Here is a 20,771-nt window from a genome sequence, read left to right as displayed (position 1 = left end):
GGATGGGGATGGGGATGGAGATGGGATGGGGATGGGATGGGATGGGGATGGGATGGGGATTGGGATGGGGATGGGGATGGGGAAGGGATGGGGATGGGGATGGGATGGGGATGGGGAAGGGATGGGGATGGGATGGGGATGGGGATGGGATGGGGAAGGGATGGGGATGGGATTGGGATGGGGATGGGGAAGGGATGGAGATGGGATGGGGATGTGGATGGGGATGGGGATGGGATTGGGATGGGGATGGGGATGGGGAAGGGATGGAGATGGGATGGGATTGGGATGGGGATGGGGATGGGGAAGGGATGGAGATGGGATGGGGATGGGATGGGGATGGGGATGGGATGGGGATGGGATGGGATGGGAGTGGGGATGGGGATGGGGATGGGGATGGGGATGGGGATGGGATGGGGATGGGATGGGGATGGGGATGGGATGGGGATGGGGATGGGGATGGGATGGGGATGGGATGGGATGGGAGTGGGGATGGTGATGGGGATGGGATGGGGATGGGGATGGGATGGGGATGGGATGGGGATGGGGATGGGATGGGGATGGGATGGGATGGGAGTGGGGATGGTGATGGGGATGGGATGGGGATGGGGATGGGGATGGGGAAGGGATGGAGATGGGATGGGGATGGGATGGGGATGGGGATGGGATGGGGATGGGGATGGGGATGGGAGTGGGGATGGGAGTGGGGATGGGGATGGTGATGGGGATGGGATGGGGGATGGGGATGGGATGGGGAAGGGATGGGGATGGGATTGGGATGGGGATGGGGAAGGGATGGAGATGGGATGGGGATGGGATTGGGATGGGGATGGGGATGGGGAAGGGATGGAGATGGGATGGGGATGGGATGGGGATGGGGATGGGATGGGGATGGGATGGGATGGGAGTGGGGATGGTGATGGGGATGGGATGGGGATGGGGATGGGGATGGGGAAGGGATGGAGATGGGATGGGGATGGGATGGGGATGGGGATGGGATGGGGATGGGGATGGGGATGGGATGGGGATGGGATGGGGATGGATTGGGAGTGGGGATGGTGATGGGGATGGGATGGGGATGGTGATGGTGATGGGGATGGGTTGGGGATGGGGATGGGATGGGATGGGGATGGGGATGGGATGGGAGTGGGGATGGGGATGGGATGGGGATGGGATGGGGATGGGATGGGGATGGGAGTTGGATGGGGATGGGGAAGGGATGGGGATGGGATGGGGATGGGGATGGGGATGGGGAAGGGATGGGGATGGGGATGGGGAAGGGATGGGAGTGGGATGGGTTGGGGATGGGGATGGGGATGGGGATGGGGATGGGGATGGGGATGGGTTGGGGATGGGGATGGGGATGGGATGGGGATGGGGATGGGGATGGGATGGGATGGGGATGGGGATGGGATGGGGATGGGGATGGGGATGGGATGGGGATGGGGATGGGGATGGGGATGGGGATGGGATGGGATGGGGATGGGATGGGATGGGATGGGAGTGGGATGGGTTGGGGATGGGGATGGGGATGGGGATGGGGATGGGGATGGGTTGGGGATGGGGATGGGGATGGGATGGGAGTGGGGATGGGGATGGGATGGGGATGGGGATGGGATGGGGATGGGGATGGGATGGGGATGGGATGGGGATGGGAGATGGAGTTGGATGGGGATGGGGATGTGATGGGGATGGGATGGGATGGGGATGGGATGGGATGGGGATGGGATGATGGGGATGGGATGGGGATGGGATGGGGATGGGATGGGGATGGGAGTGTGAGTTGGATGGGGATGGGGATGTGATGGGGATGGGATGGGGATGGGATGGGGATGGGATGGGGATGGGGATGGGGATGGGGATGGGATGGGGATGGGGATGGGGATGGGGATGGGGATGGGATGGGATGGGGATGGGAGTGGGAGTTGGATGGGGATGTGGATGTGATGGGGATGGGGATTTGGATGGGGCTGGGGATGGGATGGGCTGGGCTGGGCTGGTCTGGGCTTTTGTTTCATCACAAAACCGGAGAGCAACCTCTGTCCAGTGAAGTCCACAAAGCACATTGCATTTCACAAACAGTTACATGACCTACAGCAGGTCAATCAAGTTAATGTTTCCCACATTTTCGGACCACTAAACAACTATTGTTTTAGAACGACTGAGAGCAATTTGTAAGTCGCTCTGGATAAGAGCATCTGCTAAATGACTTAAATGTAATGTAATGTAGTTACCGCAAGTCACAGAGAAAAGAGGAGCTGCCTCCACTATTCCAGCACCATTTCAACAACAGGAGCTGCCTCCACTATTCCAGCACCATTTCAACAACAGGAGCTGCCTCCACTATTCCAGCACCATGTCAGCAACAGGAGCTGCCTCCACTAATCCAGCACCATGTCAACAACAGGAGCTGCCTCCACTAATCCAGCACCATGTCAACAACAGGAGCTGCCTCCACTATTCCAGCACCATTTCAACAACAGGAGCTGCCTCCACTATTCCAGCACCATTTCAACAACAGGAGCTGCCTCCACTATTCCAGCACCATTTCAACAACAGGAGCTGCCTCCACTAATCCAGCACCATGTCAACAACAGGAGCTACCTCCACTAATCCAGCACCATGTCAACAACAGGAGCTGCCTCCACTAATCCAGCACCATGTCAACAACAGGAGCTGCCTCCACTATTCCAGCACCATGTCAACAACAGGAGCTGCCTCCACTAATCCAGCACCATGTCACCAACAGGAGCTGCCTCCACTATTCTACTATTCGTTTGCCAAATATCATTTGACTGTTCCTAGTACTGATTTCTGTGTCCGTGTCCGTGTGTCTCTGTGTGTGTGTGTGTGTGTGTGTGTGTGTAAGTCGCTTTGGATAAGAGCGTCTGCTAAATGACTTAAATGTAAATGTAAAATGTGTGTGTGTGTGTGTGTGTGTGTGTGTGTGTGTGTGTGTGTGTGTGTGTGTGTGTGTGTGTGTGTGTGTGTGTGTGTGTGTGTGTGTCTGTGTGTCCATGTGTGTGTCTGTGTGTGTGTTGCCGCGTTCACATGCTAGTCGGAACTTGGAAACTCTGACATTTTTGACCTGCTAATTGGTTGTAGTTATCCAGTTAGAGTTCAACCAGCTCGCGAGTCGGACATTTCAGAGTTCTCTAGTTTCGACTAGGCACCTGAATATGGCATATGTGTGCAAAGAAGAAAATAAACATGTTGACTCAACCTAATTGTAGATGGCTGGCTTGCCTTTTGGGTTGGCCAGGAACATTCACAGTTGAGCACACTCAGTTTAGCTCAACTCTGATAGGCTATTATTGTATAATGAAATCAAAAGAGGCCAAATGCTCGCTGGCTTTATTTGCATTCAGTGCTATGGGAGGCAACAATATCATACTTGTTCAGACCAGACAGCATCAGATAGATGACCTACACATACAGAGACAGAGGGGGCGCTGTTTCATGTGGTGTTGACCAGGACCCAGGGGGAATAGGGTGGTATGTGGACCAGGACCCAGGGGGAATAGGGTGGTATGTGGACCAGGACCCAGGGGGAATAGGGTGGTATGTGGACCAGGACCCATGGGGAATAGGGTGGTATGTGGACCAGGACCCAGGGGGAATAGGGTGGTATGTGGACCAGGACCCAGGGGGAGTAGGGTGGTATGTGGACCAGTACCCAGGGGGAATAGGGTGGTATGTGGACCAGGACCCAGGGGGAATAGGGTGGTATGTGGACCAGGACCCATGGGGAATAGTGTGCTGTTTGGTAAACAGCCTCTCTCCTGCAGGATGATTTTACATCAAACAGAGAGAGAGAGAGAGAGAGAGAGAGACAGAGAGAGTGGAGAGAGAGAGAGGAGAGAGTGAGAGAGAGGAGAGAGAGAGAGAGAGAGGAGAGAGAGACAGAGACAGAGAGAGTGGAGAGAGAGACAGAGAGAGTGGAGAGAGAGACAGAGAGAGAGTGGAGAGAGAGAGAAGGAGACATAGAGAGAGAGGAGAGAGAGATAGACAGAGAGAGAGAGACAGAGAGAGAGAGAGACAGAGAGAGACACAGAGACAGAGAGAGAGAGAACAGGCAATTGGAACTGGAATTTGTCAAACAGTTTGATCATGAAGAGAAGTGAGGAAGTGGAGAGCAGAATGAGGAGATTTTAGAGGATTTATTTAGATTTTTTTTATTTCACCTTTATTTAACCAGGTAGGCTAGTTGAGAACAAGTTCTAATCAAAACCAATCAAATGTATTTATATTATAATATATTTATAATAATAAAGCCCTTATTACATCAGCTGATATCTCAAAGTGCTGTACAGAAACCCAGCCTGAAACCCCAAAGAGCAAGCAATGCAGGTGTAGAAACACGGTGGCTAGGAAAAACTCCCTAGAAAGGCCAAAACCTAGGAAGAAACTGAGAGAGGAACCATGCTGAGGGGTGGCCAGTCATCTTCTGGCTGTGCCGGGTGGAGATTATAACAGAACATGGCCAAGATGTTCAAATGTTCATAAATGACCAGCATGGTCAAATAATAATAATCACAGTAGTTGTCGAGGGTGCAGCAAGTCAGCACCTCTGGAGTAAATGTCAGTTGGCTTTTCATAGCCGATCATTCAGAGTATCTCTACCACTCCTGCCGTCTCTAGAAAGTTGAAAACAACAGGTCTGGGACAGGTAGCACGTCCAGTGAACAGGTCAGGGTTCCATAGCCGCAGGCAGGACAGTTGAAACTGGAGCAGCAGCACGGCCAGGTGGACTGGGGACAGCAAGGAGTCATCATGCCAGGTAGTCCTGACATGTTCTCATTTTCAACTGCGACCTGGCCAAGATAAAACAAAGCAGTGCGACAAAAACAACAACACAGAGTTACACATGGAGTAAACAACAACACAGAGTTACACATGGAGTAAACAACAACACAGAGTTACACATGGAGTAAACAAACGTACAGTCAATAACACAATATAAAAATCTATATACAGTGTGTGCAAATTAGAGTAAGGTGGTAAGGCAAATAGGCCAATAGTAGAGAAGTAAATACAATTTAGCAGATTAACATTGGAATGACAGATGAGCAGATGATGATGTGCAAGTAGAGATACTGGTGTGCAAAAGAGAAAAGTAAAAGTGAATAAAAACAATATGGGGATGAGGTAGATTGGATGGGCTATTTACAGATTGGCTGTGTACAGCTGCAGCGATCAGTTAGCTGCTCAGATAGCTGATGCTTAAAGTTAGAGAGGGAGCTATGAGTCTCCAGCTTCAGTGATTTTTGCAATTCGTTCCAATCATTGGCAGCAGAGAACTGGAATAAAAGACGGCCAAACGAGGTGTTGGCTTTGGGGACGACCAGTGAGATATACCTGCTGGAACACCTGCTACGAGTGGGTGTTGCTATGGTGACCAGTGAGCTGAGATACGGCGCGGCTTTACCTAGCAGAGACTTATAGATGACCTGGAGGCAGTGGGTTTGGCGACGAATTTGGAGAGAGGGCCAGCCGACGAGAGCAGCAATCAACTGAGCGCTGAATCATTGCTATGTATTTAAATAAAAATAAACACAAAAAATGTATTTCAAATAAAGTAACCTTCATTTAACAAGTCAGTTACGAACAAATTCTTATTTACAATGACAGCCCACACCGGACGATGCTGGGTCAATGGTGCGCCGCCCTGTGGGACTCCCAATCACGGGCGGTTGTGGTACAGCCTGTATTTGAACCAGGATCTGTAGTGACACCTCCAGCGCTGAGACGTAGTGGTTAGACCGCTGCGCCACTCGGGAGCCCGTGGAGCAGGTGGTTAAGAAAAGCATCATCATCAGAAACAGCAACAGATTTTTACTAAAATATTTATTACCAACGCAACATTTTCTCGTAAACAGGAGTTTTTCTCCAAGCCGTTACAATCATGAAATAAACATCTTTCTCAGAAACTATCAATGTCCTCCTTCAAGAATCTAAAAGCGGTCTCCTCCTTCCTTCTTTCCGACCGTTCATAATCAAGTGTGGTAGCCATGGAAACAGCTGTAACTGAATGTAATGAAGCACGCCACGTCTCATATCAGCTGTGTGTGACTGACCAAACACACACACACACGGACACGGACACGCACAAACACACACGGACACGCGCACACACACACACATGGACACACACACACACACACGGACGCGCACACACGGACACGGACACGCACACACACACGCACGCCAATCTTGTTTCCTGTTATTACAGCGTTGGTTTGCTGCTGTGGACTCCGGCTTGTTATTTACCTCTTAGAAAAAGTGCACTGATACACAGCGATGTGTCCCAAATGGTACCCCCTCTTTTATATAGCGCACTACTTTTGGCTAGGGCTCTAATCAAAAGTAGTGCACTAAATAGGGAATAGGGTACCATTTTGGCCACTCATTCAATTAAGTATCCTGTAGTGTCTGTTGCCTGTTTACATGCTTGTGTTCATGTCTGCAAGTGTTTTTTCATTTTTCTTTTATTTTGTTGTTGGAAAGTGGGCCCGACAATACTCAGTGCTTACAGTCCACCTAGCAACCCCACACTCAATTAGATACAAGACAATAACTCAATGCTCACAGTCCACCTAGCAACCCCACACTCAATTAGATACAAGACAATAACTCAATGCTCACAGTCCACCGAGCAACCCCACACTCAATTAGATACAAGACAATAACTCAATGCTCACAGTCCACCGAGCAACCCCACACTCAATTAGATACAAGACAATAACTCAATGCTCACAGTCCACCTAGCAATCCCACACTCAATTAGATACAAGACAATAACTCAATGCTCACAGTCCACCTAGCAACCCCACACTCAATTAGATACAAGACAATAACTCAATGCTCACAGTCCACCTAGCAACCCCACACTCAATTAGATACAAGACAATAACTCAATGCTCACAGTCCACCGAGCAACCCCACACTCAATTAGATACAAGACAATAACTCAATGCTCACAGTCCACCGAGCAACCCCACACTCAATTAGATACAAGACAATAACTCAATGCTCACAGTCCACCTAGCAACCCCACACTCAATTAGATACAAGACAATAACTCAATGCTCACAGTCCACCGAGCAACCCCACACTCAATTAGATACAAGACAATAACTCAATGCTCACAGTCCACCTAGCAACCCCACACTCAATTAGACACTGCAGCAGTCAAGGTGAAGACTTTGTCATTGTGTGATGGCGATACAAACGTCTCACGTGAAATGTAACAAAATGTCCCTTGATGCTACAGTTTCTCTAGTGGTCCCAAACCCCGCAGCCTGAATTCTCTTTTCTTAAGAGGTCAACCACAGCATCAACAATAGGATCTAGGTGTCCAAAATGGTGCTCCAGTCCCGTACACAGGGCACTTCTTAGGGAATACGTAGAACACTGTAGGGAATCAGTCTGCCATTTTGGACACAACCCTGGGGATGAATAGGTCAACCATTTTAAACTCAACCCTGGGGATGAATAGGTCAGCCATTTTGGACACAACCCTGGTGATGAATAGGTCAGCCGTTTTAAACTCAATCCTGATGATGAATAGGTCAGCCATTTTAAACTCAACCCTGATGATGAATAGGTCAGCCATTTTAAACTCAACCCGGGTGATGAATAGGTCAGCCATTTTAAACTCAATCCTGGTGATGAATAGGTCAGCCATTTTAAACTCAACCCTGATGATGAATAGGTCAGCCATTTTGAACACAACCCTGGTGATGAATAGGTCAGCCATTTTGGACAGAACCCTGGTGATGAATAGGTCAGCCATTTTGAACACAACCCTGGTGATGAAAAGGTCAGCCATTTTGGACAGAACCCTGGGGATGAATAGGTCAGCCATTTTGAACACAACCCTGGTGATGAATAGGTCAGCCATTTTGAACACAACCCTGGTGATGAATAGGTCAGCCATTTTAAACTCAACCCTGATGATGAATAGGTCAGCCATTTTTGACAGAACCCTGGGGATGAATAGGTCAGCCATTTTGGACAGAACCCTGGGGATGAATAGGTCAGCCATTTTGGACAGAACCCTGGGGATGAATGGGTCAGCCATTTTGGACAGAACCCTGGGGATGAATAGGTCAGCCATTTTAAACTCAACCCTGATGATGAATAGGTCAGCCATTTTGGACAGAACCCTGGGGATGAATAGGTCAGCCATTTTGAACACAACCCTGGTGATGAATAGGTCAGCCATTTTGGACAGAACCCTGGGGATGAATAGGTCAGCCATTTTGGACAGAACCCTGGGGATGAATAGGTCAGCCATTTTGAACACAACCCTGGGGATGAATAGGTCAGCCATTTTGGACAGAACCCTGGTGATGAATAGGTCAGCCATTTTGGACAGAACCCTGGTGATGAATAGGTCAGCCATTTTGGACAGAACCCTGGTGATGAATAGGTCAGCCATTTTGGACAGAACCCTGGGGATGAATAGGTCAGCCATTTTGGACAGAACCCTGGTGATGAATAGGTCAGCCATTTTGGACAGAACCCTGGTGATGAATAGGTCAGCCATTTTGGACAGAACCCTGGTGATGAATAGGTCAGCCATTTTTGACAGAACCCTGGGGATGAATAGGTCAGCCATTTTTGACAGAACCCTGGGGATGAATAGGTCAGCCATTTTAAACTCAACCCTGATGATGAATAGGTCAGCCATTTTTGACAGAACCCTGGGGATGAATAGGTCAGCCATTTTAAACTCAACCCTGATGATGAATAGGTCAGCCATTTTTGACAGAACCCTGGGGATGAATAGGTCAGCCATTTTAAACTCAACCCTGATGATGAATAGGTCAGCCATTTTTGACAGAACCCTGGGGATGAATAGGTCAGCCATTTTAAACTCAACCCTGATGATGAATAGGTCAGCCATTTTTGACAGAACCCTGGGGATGAATAGGTCAGCCATTTTGGACAGAACCCTGGGGATGAATAGGTCAGCCATTTTGGACAGAACCCTGGGGATGAATGGGTCAGCCATTTTGGACAGAACCCTGGGGATGAATAGGTCAGCCATTTTAAACTCAACCCTGATGATGAATAGGTCAGCCATTTTGGACAGAACCCTGGGGATGAATAGGTCAGCCATTTTGAACACAACCCTGGTGATGAATAGGTCAGCCATTTTGGACAGAACCCTGGGGATGAATAGGTCAGCCATTTTGGACAGAACCCTGGGGATGAATAGGTCAGCCATTTTGAACACAACCCTGGGGATGAATAGGTCAGCCATTTTGGACAGAACCCTGGTGATGAATAGGTCAGCCCTTTTTGACAGAACCCTGGTGATGAATAGGTCAGCCATTTTGGACAGAACCCTGGTGATGAATAGGTCAGCCATTTTTGACAGAACCCTGGGGATGAATAGGTCAGCCATTTTTGACAGAACCCTGGGGATGAATAGGTCAGCCATTTTAAACTCAACCCTGATGATGAATAGGTCAGCCATTTTTGACAGAACCCTGGGGATGAATAGGTCAGCCATTTTAAACTCAACCCTGATGATGAATAGGTCAGCCATTTTTGACAGAACCCTGGGGATGAATAGGTCAGCCATTTTAAACTCAACCCTGATGATGAATAGGTCAGCCATTTTTGACAGAACCCTGGGGATGAATAGGTCAGCCATTTTAAACTCAACCCTGATGATGAATAGGTCAGCCATTTTTGACAGAACCCTGGGGATGAATAGGTCAGCCATTTTGGACAGAACCCTGGTGATGAATAGGTCAGCCATTTTGGACAGAACCCTGGGGATGAATAGGTCAGCCATTTTGGACAGAACCCTGGGGATGAATAGGTCAGCCATTTTGGACAGAACCCTGGGGATGAATAGGTCAGCCATTTTAAACTCAACCCTGATGATGAATAGGTCAGCCATTTTGGACAGAACCCTGGGGATGAATAGGTCAGCCATTTTGAACATAACCCTGGGGATGAATAGGTCAGCCATTTTGGACAGAACCCTGGGGATGAATTGGTCAGCCATTTTGGACAGAACCCTGGGGATGAATAGGTCAGCCATTTTGAACACAACCCTGGTGATGAATAGGTCAGCCATTTTGAACACAACCCTGGTGATGAATAGGTCAGCCATTTTGGACAGAACCCTGGGGATGAATAGGTCAGCCATTTTAAACTCAACCCTGATGATGAATAGGTCAGCCATTTTAAACTCAACCCTGATGATGAATAGGTCAGCCATTTTAAACTCAACCCTGATGATGAATAGGTCAGCCATTTTAAACTCAACCCTGATGATGAATAGTTCAGCCATTTTGGACAGAACCCTGGGGATGAATAGGTCAGCCATTTTGAACACAACCCTGGTGATGAATAGGTCAGCCATTTTAAACTCAACCCTGGGGATGAATAGGTCAGCCATTTTTGACAGAACCCTGGGGATGAATAGGTCAGCCATTTTAAACTCAACCCTGGTGATGAATAGGTCAGCCATTTTTGACAGAACCCTGGGGATGAATAGGTCAGCCACAATATGAAGATCCAGCAATCAGTTGATCAGGAGTCCTTGTTTGGCCTCCTGTGGCCTGATTTAAACTGTAATGTGGTTGAACATAATGTCCACAGACAGTTTAGTGGTTAATCACACAGAGCAGCAGTCTGCCGTCACTTAATAAAACAGACAGGAAGCCAATATGTCAGCGCTGGGTTTCCTAATGTAGAAGATAGATTTGTTGCATGCTAACTATGACATTAGCGCACAAACGGCTGGGTACAGATGGAGTATGCTAAATGCTGTGATATTAGCGTACACACGACTGGGTATGGAAGGAGCATGGTAAATGCTAACTATGATGTTAGCGCTCACATGGCCTGGTACCGATGGAGCATGCTAATGCTTACTATGATATCAGCGCTCACATGGCTGGGTACGGCGGGAAAAAATGCTAAATGCTAACTATGATATTAGTGCTTACATGGATGGGTATGGATGAGCATGCTAGATGAGCTAACGTTAATACAGTATGTACAGGCCAGAGAACGATGCACTAATAGGGTGACAAGTGGATTGAGGCTTCCTGTTGAATATAGTGGTACATGACAAAGAGATTGAAGCTTCCTGTTGAATATAGTGGTACATGACAAGGAGATTGAAGCCTCCTGTTGAATATCGTGGTACATGACAAGGAGATTGAAGCCTCCTGTTGAATATAGTGGTACATGACAAAGAGATTGACGCTTCCTGTTGAATATAGTGGTACATGACAAGGAGATTGAAGCCTCCTGTTGAATATAGTGGTACATGACAAAGAGATTGAAGCCTCCTGTTGAATATAGTGGTACATGACAAAGAGATTGAAGCCTCCTGTTGAATATAGTGGTACATGACAAAGAGATTGAAGCCTCCTGTTGAATATAGTGGTACATGACAAAGAGATTGAAGCCTTCTGTTGAATATTGTGGTACATGACAAAGAGATTGAAGCCTTCTGTTGAATATAGTGGTACATGACAAAGAGATGGAAGCTTCCTGTTGAATATAGTGGTACATGACAAAGAGATTGAAGCCTCCTGTTGAATATAGTTGGTACATGACAAAGAGATTGAAGCCTCCTGTTGAATATTGTGGTACATGACAAGGAGATTGAAGCCTCCTGTTGAATATAGTGGTACATGACAAGGAGATTGAAGCCTCCTGTTGAATATTGTGGTACATGACAAGGAGATTGAAGCCTCCTGTTGAACATAGTGGTACATGACACAGCAATTGAAGCGTCCTGTTGAATATAGTGGTGCATGACAAGGAGATTAAAGCTTCCTGTTGAATATAGTTGTACATTACAAAGAGATTGAAGCTTCCTGTTGAATATAGTGGTGCATGACAAGGAGATTAAAGCTTCCTGTTGAATATAGTGGTACATTACAAAGAGATTGAAGCTTCTTGTTGAATGTAGTGGTACATGGCAAGTGGATTGAAGCTTCCTGTTGAATATAGTGGTACATTACAAAGAGATTGAAGCTTCCCGTTGAATATAGTGGTACATGACAAGGAGATTGAAGCCTCCTGTTGAATATTGTGGTACATGACAAGGAGATTGAAGCCTCCTGTTGAATATAGTGGTACATGACAAAGAGATGGATGCTTCCCGTTGAATATAGTGGTACATGACAAGTGGATTGAAGCTTCCCGTTGAACATAGTGGTACATGACACAGTGATTGAAGCTTCCTGTTGAATATAGTGGTACATGACAAGGAGATTGAAGCTTCCTGTTGAATATAGTGGTACATGACAAGTAGATTGAAGCCTCCTGTTGAATATAGTGGTACATGACAAAGAGATTGAAGCCTCCTGTTGAATATAGTGGTACATGAAAGGAGATTGAAGCTTCTTGTTGAACATAGTGGTACATGACACGTGGATTGAAGCTTCCTGTTTAATATAGTGGTACATGACAAGGACGCCTCCTGTTGAATATAGGGCAACATGACAATGAGGCTTCCTGTTGAATATAGTGGTACATGACAAGTAGATTGAAGCCTCCTGTTGAATATAGTGGTACATAACAAAGAGATTGAAGCCTCCTGTTGAATATAGTGGTACATGGCAAGTGGATTGAAGCTTCTTGTTGAATATAGTGGTACATGACAAAGAGATTGAAGCCTCCTGTTGAATATAGTGGTACATGACAAAGAGATTGAAGCCTCCTGTTGAATATAGTGGTACATGACAAAGAGATTGAAGCCTCCTGTTGAATATAGTGGTACATGACAAGGAGATTGAAGCCTCCTGTTGAATATCGAGGTACCTGACAAGGACACCTCCTGTTGAATATAGTGCAACATGACAGGGGGATTGAAGCCTCTTATTGAATATACGTTTTATAAGCGTACTTGGTAGGTCTGTAAAACAGAGCACTCATGGCAGCATAATTTTGCACGCCCAATTTTTCAGTTTTTGATTTGTTAAAAAAGTTTGAAATATCCAATAAATGTCGTTCCACTTCATGATTGTGTCCCACTTGTTGTTGATTCTTCACAAAAAAATACAGTTTCATATCTTTATGTTTGAAGCCTGAAATGTGGCAAAAGGTCGCAAAGTTCAAGGGGGCCGAATACTTTCGCAAGGCACTGTATGCCCAGGAACTTAAAACTTACTACCCTCTCCACTACTGTTGCAGAACCATTTTGCAAGCCAGTAGCAACCCGGAAATGTCCTGGTCTGATGTGAGTTTTGTGACGGGTCCTTTTGTACCCTCTGGAGAAGGGGCGGATCCTTTTGTACCCTCTGGAGAAAGGGCAGGTCATTTTGTATCCTCTGAAAGGGCGGGTCCTTTTGTACCCTCTGGAGAAAGGGCGGGTCCTTTTGTACCCTCTGGAGAAAGGGCGGGTCCTTTTGTACCCTCTGGAGAAAGGGCGGGTCCTTTTGTACCCTCTGGAGAAAGGGCGGGTCCTTTTATACCCTCTGGAGAAGGGGCGGGTCCTTTTGTACCCTCTGAAAGTGCAGGTCTTTTTGTACCCTCTGGAGAAGGGGCGGGTCCTTTTGTACCCTCTGAAAGTGCAGGTCTTTTTGTACCCTCTGGAGAAAGGGCGGGTCCTTTTATACCCTCTGGAGAAGGGGCGGGTCCTTTTGTACCCTCTGAAAGTGCAGGTCTTTTTGTACCCTCTGGAGAAGGGGCGGGTCCTTTTGTACCCTCTGAAAGTGCAGGTCTTTTTGTACCCTCTGGAGAAAGGGCGGGTCCTTTTATACCCTCTGGAGAAGGGGCGGGTCCTTTTGTACCCTCTGAAAGTGCAGGTCTTTTTGTACCCTCTGGAGAAGGGGCGGGTCCTTTTGTACCCTCTGAAAGGGCGGGTCCTTTTATACCCTCTGAAAGGGCGGGTCCTTTTGTACCCTCTGAAAGGTTGGGTCCTTTTATACCCTCTGGAGAAAGGGCGGGTCCTTTTATACCCTCTGAAAGGGCGGGTCCTTTTATACCCTCTGGAGAAAGGGCGGGTCCTTTTGTACCCTCTGAAAGGGCGGGTCCTTTTATACCCTCTGAAAGGGCGGGTCCTTTTATACGCTCTGGAGAAGGGGCGGGTCCTTTTGTACCCTCTGAAAGGGCGGGTCCTTTTGTACCCTCTGGAGAAAGGGCGGGTCCTTTTATACCCTCTGGAGAAGGGGCGGGTCCTTTTGTACCCTCTGAAAGGGCGGGTCCTTTTATACCCTCTGAAAGGGCGGGTCCTTTTGTACCCTCTGAAAGGGCGGGTCCTTTTATACCCTCTGAAAGGGCGGGTCCTTTTGTACCCTCTGAAAGGGCGGGTCCATGACCTTTACCTGTGCTCACGTGGGCGTGGTTACTGACTTGATACATTTTATATAAAAAGCATTTTTCTCATTTTGAAGGCTAAGATCACATTTAATCTTCCCACAAATAGTTTCATATGTAATCATATAAGTTCCACAACATCTAGAGGTAAATCTGATCGTTGGGGACATATACACATTCAGAGATACAGTTATGTTGTTCTACTGTCCTGAGTTACGTCACAAATTAGTAATGAATTCGACGGTTGTTCTTTCAGTCCCCACCAATCATTTACCCACATGATTTGTTTTCGTAATATTCTGTCATTCTCACATTTTTGGATGTTGTCGTTTTGGCGGGAGGGATCTCCTCGTAACAGAAGGGTTAATGCCCCTCAATCCTGCAGAGCCCACAGGCTGAGTTCTGCAAGGTATTTATGACCGTGTCCAACCACATCTCTTTCAGCCTCTGCAGGAGAGAGAGGGCGCTGTAGACCCACGGTAATCTGATCCTTCGGATCTTCACATGAGAGTCATGACACATGCATGCTGTGTCTGTACCACCTTTCTTCTAGTCACTTTCCCCTCCCCCCTCGTGTATCATCATTGCATATAAAGAAAACAATTTGAATAATGAAATGATCAATTAAAAGTACATTTATGTCAATTTGATCAGGCCTATTAATGGGCAGAACTGTTTACAAAACCATTTCACAGTAAACAACGGTACTTGTGGATGTCAGCAACTTGAACCCGCGCTGAACTATGAGCAGCGAGGTTCATTTCTCCCACCCCTTGGCCTTATGTTCCTGCTCTGTTCTCCTCAGGTTGAAGCACATCCCACCCCATCACCCAGACAGATGTAAAGACCATGGCAGCCTCCCGCCCATCCAGGAAAATCACAGGTGTTGAGTCAGGAGTTTATTCAGCAACATCACTATGTTAGAAGCACATTATTCTCTATCATGCAGAATTGTCAGCTCATTGTAACACATGAAGCTCGTTCTAGAATACAGGCCTGGGTGATTTCTGCCTGTACTTCACAGTGTGCAAGCTTCTATTTCTACCTAGTAAAAACACAAAGTTCAACTGTTCATGGGCTACAATTGAGACCACAATTAGCTGAATGAGATGTTAGTGAAGAGCTGGAACAAAAACCTGCAAACTCCTGTCCCGTGTATAAAACAAACTGTCTGTGGCTGTCATGACAATTTGCCCTCATGTACTGAACAAGCTTTAATAATCACCTTTGTGTCCTTCACTTGGGGATGCTACAACGTTTATTCTTTGCTACTGAGCCATTTACTTCATGCTCCTGTTCTTATCTTTTTACATTATTTTTTATTGTTAATGCATTGTCGAGAAGGAACCTGCAAATAAGAATTTGATTGGACGGTGTCTATCCTGTACGACTAAGACAACTTGACTTCTTTTGTAAAATGGACTGTGTTTTAATGGACTGTGTTCTAAAGGACTGTGTTCTAATGGACTGTGTTCTAATGGACTGTGTTCTAAAGGACTGTGTTCTAATGGACCGTGTTCTAATGGACTGTGTTCTAATGGACTGTGTTCTAAAGGACTGTGTTCGAAATGGACTGTGTTCTAAATGGACTGTGTTCTATTGGACTGTATTCTAATGGATGTGTTCTAATGGACTGTGTTCTAAAGGACTGAGTTCAAATAGACTGAGTTCTAATGGACTGTCTTCTAATGGACTGTGTTCTAAAGGACTGTTTTCTAATGGACTGAGTTCTAATGGACTGAGATCGAATGGATTGTGTTCTAAGGATTGATGCAGGTACAGAAAAAACAATAAATAAAAGTGTTGATTTCTCCCCAGGGTTCTGGTTTTGAGGCTCGGTCATCTGGTGGCTCCAGTTCATCTGTCCAATCACCTGCAAGGAGAGAGAAAGGAATAAGTAATAATACAATACTGTATTCATTTAATTTAAATATATATTACTGTTTGATATGCATGCATATAATTAACAAAAACGCTTTTACAATTGTTCATATTTCATGCACAAGGCAGAGGATGGAGACTTTGTACATGTAGTGTGAATACTTTCCAAGTTACACTATTTTCTTTGTAACATTTTTAATGACATCACAAAATAACAACCAAAAACAACATTAGTGTTCTTTAGATCACCTCTGACCATTCACCATGTCCTACGTTAGAAATATTGTTCCAGTATTCGCTTCAGAACGTGTCAGAGTTCCGTCAGGAAAAGCCTTCTTAGAACAAAGTCACCGCCGGTGAACATTGGAGAGGGAGACCTGAATCTTCTCTCCTTGATTTACAACTGGGTGTGAGGTGTTACAGGGAATAGGGTGCCATTTCAGTGCACTCTACAGGGAATAGGAAGTCATTTCAGTGCACTCTATAGGGAATAGGGTGCCATTTCAGTGCACTACTTTTGACAAAAAATGTACCCTAATCCCTGACGTTCATGAGAAGAGGAGATGCCGCTACAGCGTAGGCAAGTGAAAAGTCTTCCTCTACCCTCAGTTCTACTGGCAAACATGCAAGCACTGGAGAATAAACTGGATGAGATCCATTCGAGACTATCCTATCAACGGGACATTAAAAACTGTTTCACCGAGTCGTGGCTGAACAAGGACATTGAACAAGTATATACAGTTAGCTGGGTTGTCTGTGCATCGGCAAGAAATTAAAAAGAAAGAACAGCAGACTCCAGATCAGGCGGTATTAGAGTTAGAGTACGGCATGATGGCTGTAGATCATTCTAAACTCAGCAAAAAAGGAAACGTCTTCTCACTGTCAATTGTGTTTATTTTCAGCAAACTTTAACATGTGCAGATATTTGTATGAACATAACAAGATTCAACAACTGAGACATAAACTAAACAAGTTCCACAGACATGTGACTAACAGGAATGGAATAATGTGTCCCTGAACAAAGGGGAGTGGGGGGGATCAAAATCAAAAGTAACAGTCAGTATCTGGTGTGGCCACCAGCTGCATGAAGTACTGCAGTGCATCTCCTCTTCATGGACTGCACCAGATTTGCCCGTTCTTGCTGTGAGATGTTACCCCACTCTTCCACCAAGGCACCTGGAAGTTCCCGGACATTTCTGGGGGGAATGGCTCTCGCCCTCACCCTCCGATCCGACAGGTCCCAGACGTGCTCAATGGGATTGAGATCCGGGCTCTTCGCTGGCCATGGCAGAACACTGACATTCCTGGGTTGCAGGAAATCACGCACAGAACGAGCAGTATGGCTGCTGGCATTGTCATGCTGGAGGGTCATGTCAGGATGAGCCTGCAGGAAGGGTACCACATGAGGGAGAAGGATGTCTTCCCTGTAACGAACAGCGGCCGAGATTGCCTGCATGACAACAAGCTCAGTCCGACGATGCTGTGACACACCATCCCAGACCATGACAGACCCTCCACCTCCAAATCGATCCCGTTCCAGAGAACAGACCTCAGTGTAACGCTTATTCCTTTGACGATAAACGCAAATCCGACCATCACCCCTGGTGAAACAAAACTTTGAATCGTCAGTGAGGAGCACTTTTTGCCAGTCCTGTCTGGTCCAAAATCAAATCAAATCAAATCAAATTGTATTTGTCACATACACATGGTTATCGGATGTTAATGCGAGTGTAGCGAAATGCTTGTGCTTCTAGTTCCGACAATGCAGTAATAACCAACAAGTAATCTAACTAACAATTCCTAAACTACTGTCTTATACACAGTGTAAGGGGATAAATAATATGTACATAAGGATATATGAATGAGTGATGGTACAGAGCAGCATAGGCAAGATACAGTAGATGGTATCGAGTACAGTATATACATATGAGATGAGTATGTAAACAAAGTGGCATAGTTAAAGTGGCTAGTGATACATGTATTACATAAGGATGCAGTCGATATAGAGTACAGTATATACGTATGCATATGAGATGAATAATGTAGGGTAAGTAACATTATATAAGGTAGCATTGTTTAAAGTGGCTAGTGATATATTTACATCATTTCCCATCAATTCCCATTATTAAAGTGGCTGGAGTTGAGTCAGTGTCAGTGTGTTAGCAGCAGCCACTCAATGTTAGTGGTGGCTGTTTAACAGTCTGATGGCCTTGAGATAGAAGCTGTTTTTCCGTCTCTCGGTCCCAGATTTGATGCACCTGTACTGACCTCGCCTTCTGGTTGATAGCGGGGTGAACAGGCAGTGGCTCGGGTGGTTGATGTCCTTGATGATCTTTATGGCCTTCCTGTAACATCGGGTGGTGTAGGTGTCCTGGAGGGCAGGTAGTTTGCCCCCGGTGATGCGTTGTGCAGACCTCACTACCCTCTGGAGAGCCTTACGGTTGAGGGCGGAGCAGTTGCCGTACCAGGCGGTGATACAGCCCGCCAGGATGCTCTCGATTGTGCATCTGTAGAAGTTTGTGAGTGTTTTTGGTGACAAGCCAAATTTTTTCAGCCTCCTGAGGTTGAAGAGGCGCTGCTGCGCCTTCTTCACGATGCTGTCTGTGTGAGTGGACCAATTCAGTTTGTCTGTGATGTGTATGCCGAGGAACTTAAAACTTGCTACTCTCTCCACTACTGTTCCATCGATGTGGATAGGGGGGTGTTCCCTCTGCTGTTTCCCGAAGTACACAATCATCTCCTTAGTTTTGTTGACGTTGAGTGTGAGGTCATTTTCCTGACACCACACTCCGAGGGCCCTCACCTCCTCCCTGTAGGCCGTCTCGTCGTTGTTGGTAATCAAGCCTACCACTGTTGTGTCGTCCGCAAACTTGATGATTGAGTTGGAGGCATGCGTGTCCACGCAGTCGTGGGTGAACAGGGAGTACAGGAGAGGGCTCAGAACGCACCCTTGTGGGGCCCCAGTGTTGTGGATCAGCGGGGAGGAGATGTTGTTACCTACCCTCACCACCTGGGGGCGGCCCGTCAGGAACTCCAGTACCCAGTTGCACAGGGCGGGGTCGAGACCCAGGGTCTCGAGCTTGATGACGAGCTTGGAGACGGTGGGTTTGTGATCATATTCGACGTTGTTGCTGGTGAGTAGAAAAGCCTCTGTCCTAAGTTTTCATAACTGTGAATTGTGAACCATCTGTTAGCTCTTAATGTCTTAACGACCGTTTCACAGGTGCATGTTCATTAATGGTTTATGGGTGATTGAACAAGCATGGGAAACAGTGTTAAAACCCTTTACAATGAAGATCTCTGAAGTTATTTGGATTTTTACGAATTATCTTTGAAAGACAGGGTTCTGAAAAAAAGGGATAGTGTCTTGTTTTGCTGAGTTTATTTACCAAGAGAGTTTTCATCTATTTTTTTTTCGTAGCTGTCTATTTACCGCCACAAACGGAGACTTTTTAGCCCTAAAGGAGATAGAGAACTACTCCAGCTGCTCTTCCTTCATCTGACTATGTTTTCTCTCAAAGTCCGAGTGCGTCTGGTGTTCACGATGGTGGTACAGGTCTATTCATTTCAGATTTAGTCTTTTCTCCTCCTCTCACCGGTCCACATCCTCATTTGAATTCCATGTAGTCACTATCACTTGTCCACTCAAGCTTAACATTATTTTCATATAATCACCCACCAGGTGCCCCAGGAGAGTTCCTCAATAAGCTTGACACCTTGACAAGCTAATTTCCTGACAATGGCTCACCGCTTTTCATATTTGGCGACTTCATCCTCCCGACATCTGCCTTCGATTCATTTTGGCTCCCGAGTGGCGCAGCGGTCAGGGCAAGAGGCAACACTACAGTCCCTGGTTCAAAACCAGGCTGAATCACATCCGACCGTGATTGGAAGTCCCATAGGGCATCTCACAACTGGCCCAGCATCATCCTACCTCGGTTTTGCCGGGGTAGGCCATCATTGTAAATAAAAATTTGTTCTTGGCCTCCCGGGTGGTGCAGTGGTCTAGGGCACTGCATCGCAGTGCTAGCTGTGCCACCAGAGACTCTGGGTTCGAGCTCTGTCGCAGCCGGCCGTGACCGGGAGGTCCATGGGGCGACGCACAATTGGCCTAGCGTCGTCCGGGTTAGGGAGGGTTTGGCCGGTAGGGATATCCTCGTCTCATCGCTCACTAGCAACTCCCATAGCAGGCCGGGCGCAGTGCACGCTAACCAGGTCGCCAGGTGCACGGTGTTTCCTCCGACACATTGATGCGGCTGGCTTCCGGGTTGGATGCGCGCTGTGTTAAGAAGCAGTGCGGCTTGGTTGGGTTGTGTATCGGAGCCCATACGTGAGTTGCAGCGATGAGACAAGAGACTAACTACTAACTATTGGATACCACGAAATTGGTAACGGGGTCAAATTTAAAAAAGGTCAAAAATAAATGTGTTCTTAATTAAAACTGACTTGCCGAGTTAAATGTTAAATAAAAATAAAACTTTTCTTTGCAACTCTCTTATTCCCCTACTTGTCTCTGTTGACCTCACCCTTTCCCAGTCCCCTCCAACTCACAAGGCAGGCAATACGCTTCACCTCACCCTTTCCCAGTC

This window comes from Oncorhynchus masou, chromosome 32 (genome assembly GCF_036934945.1).
Source record: "Oncorhynchus masou masou isolate Uvic2021 chromosome 32, UVic_Omas_1.1, whole genome shotgun sequence".
NCBI lineage: Eukaryota > Metazoa > Chordata > Actinopteri > Salmoniformes > Salmonidae > Oncorhynchus > Oncorhynchus masou.
This window is presented reverse-complemented; position numbering follows the sequence as displayed.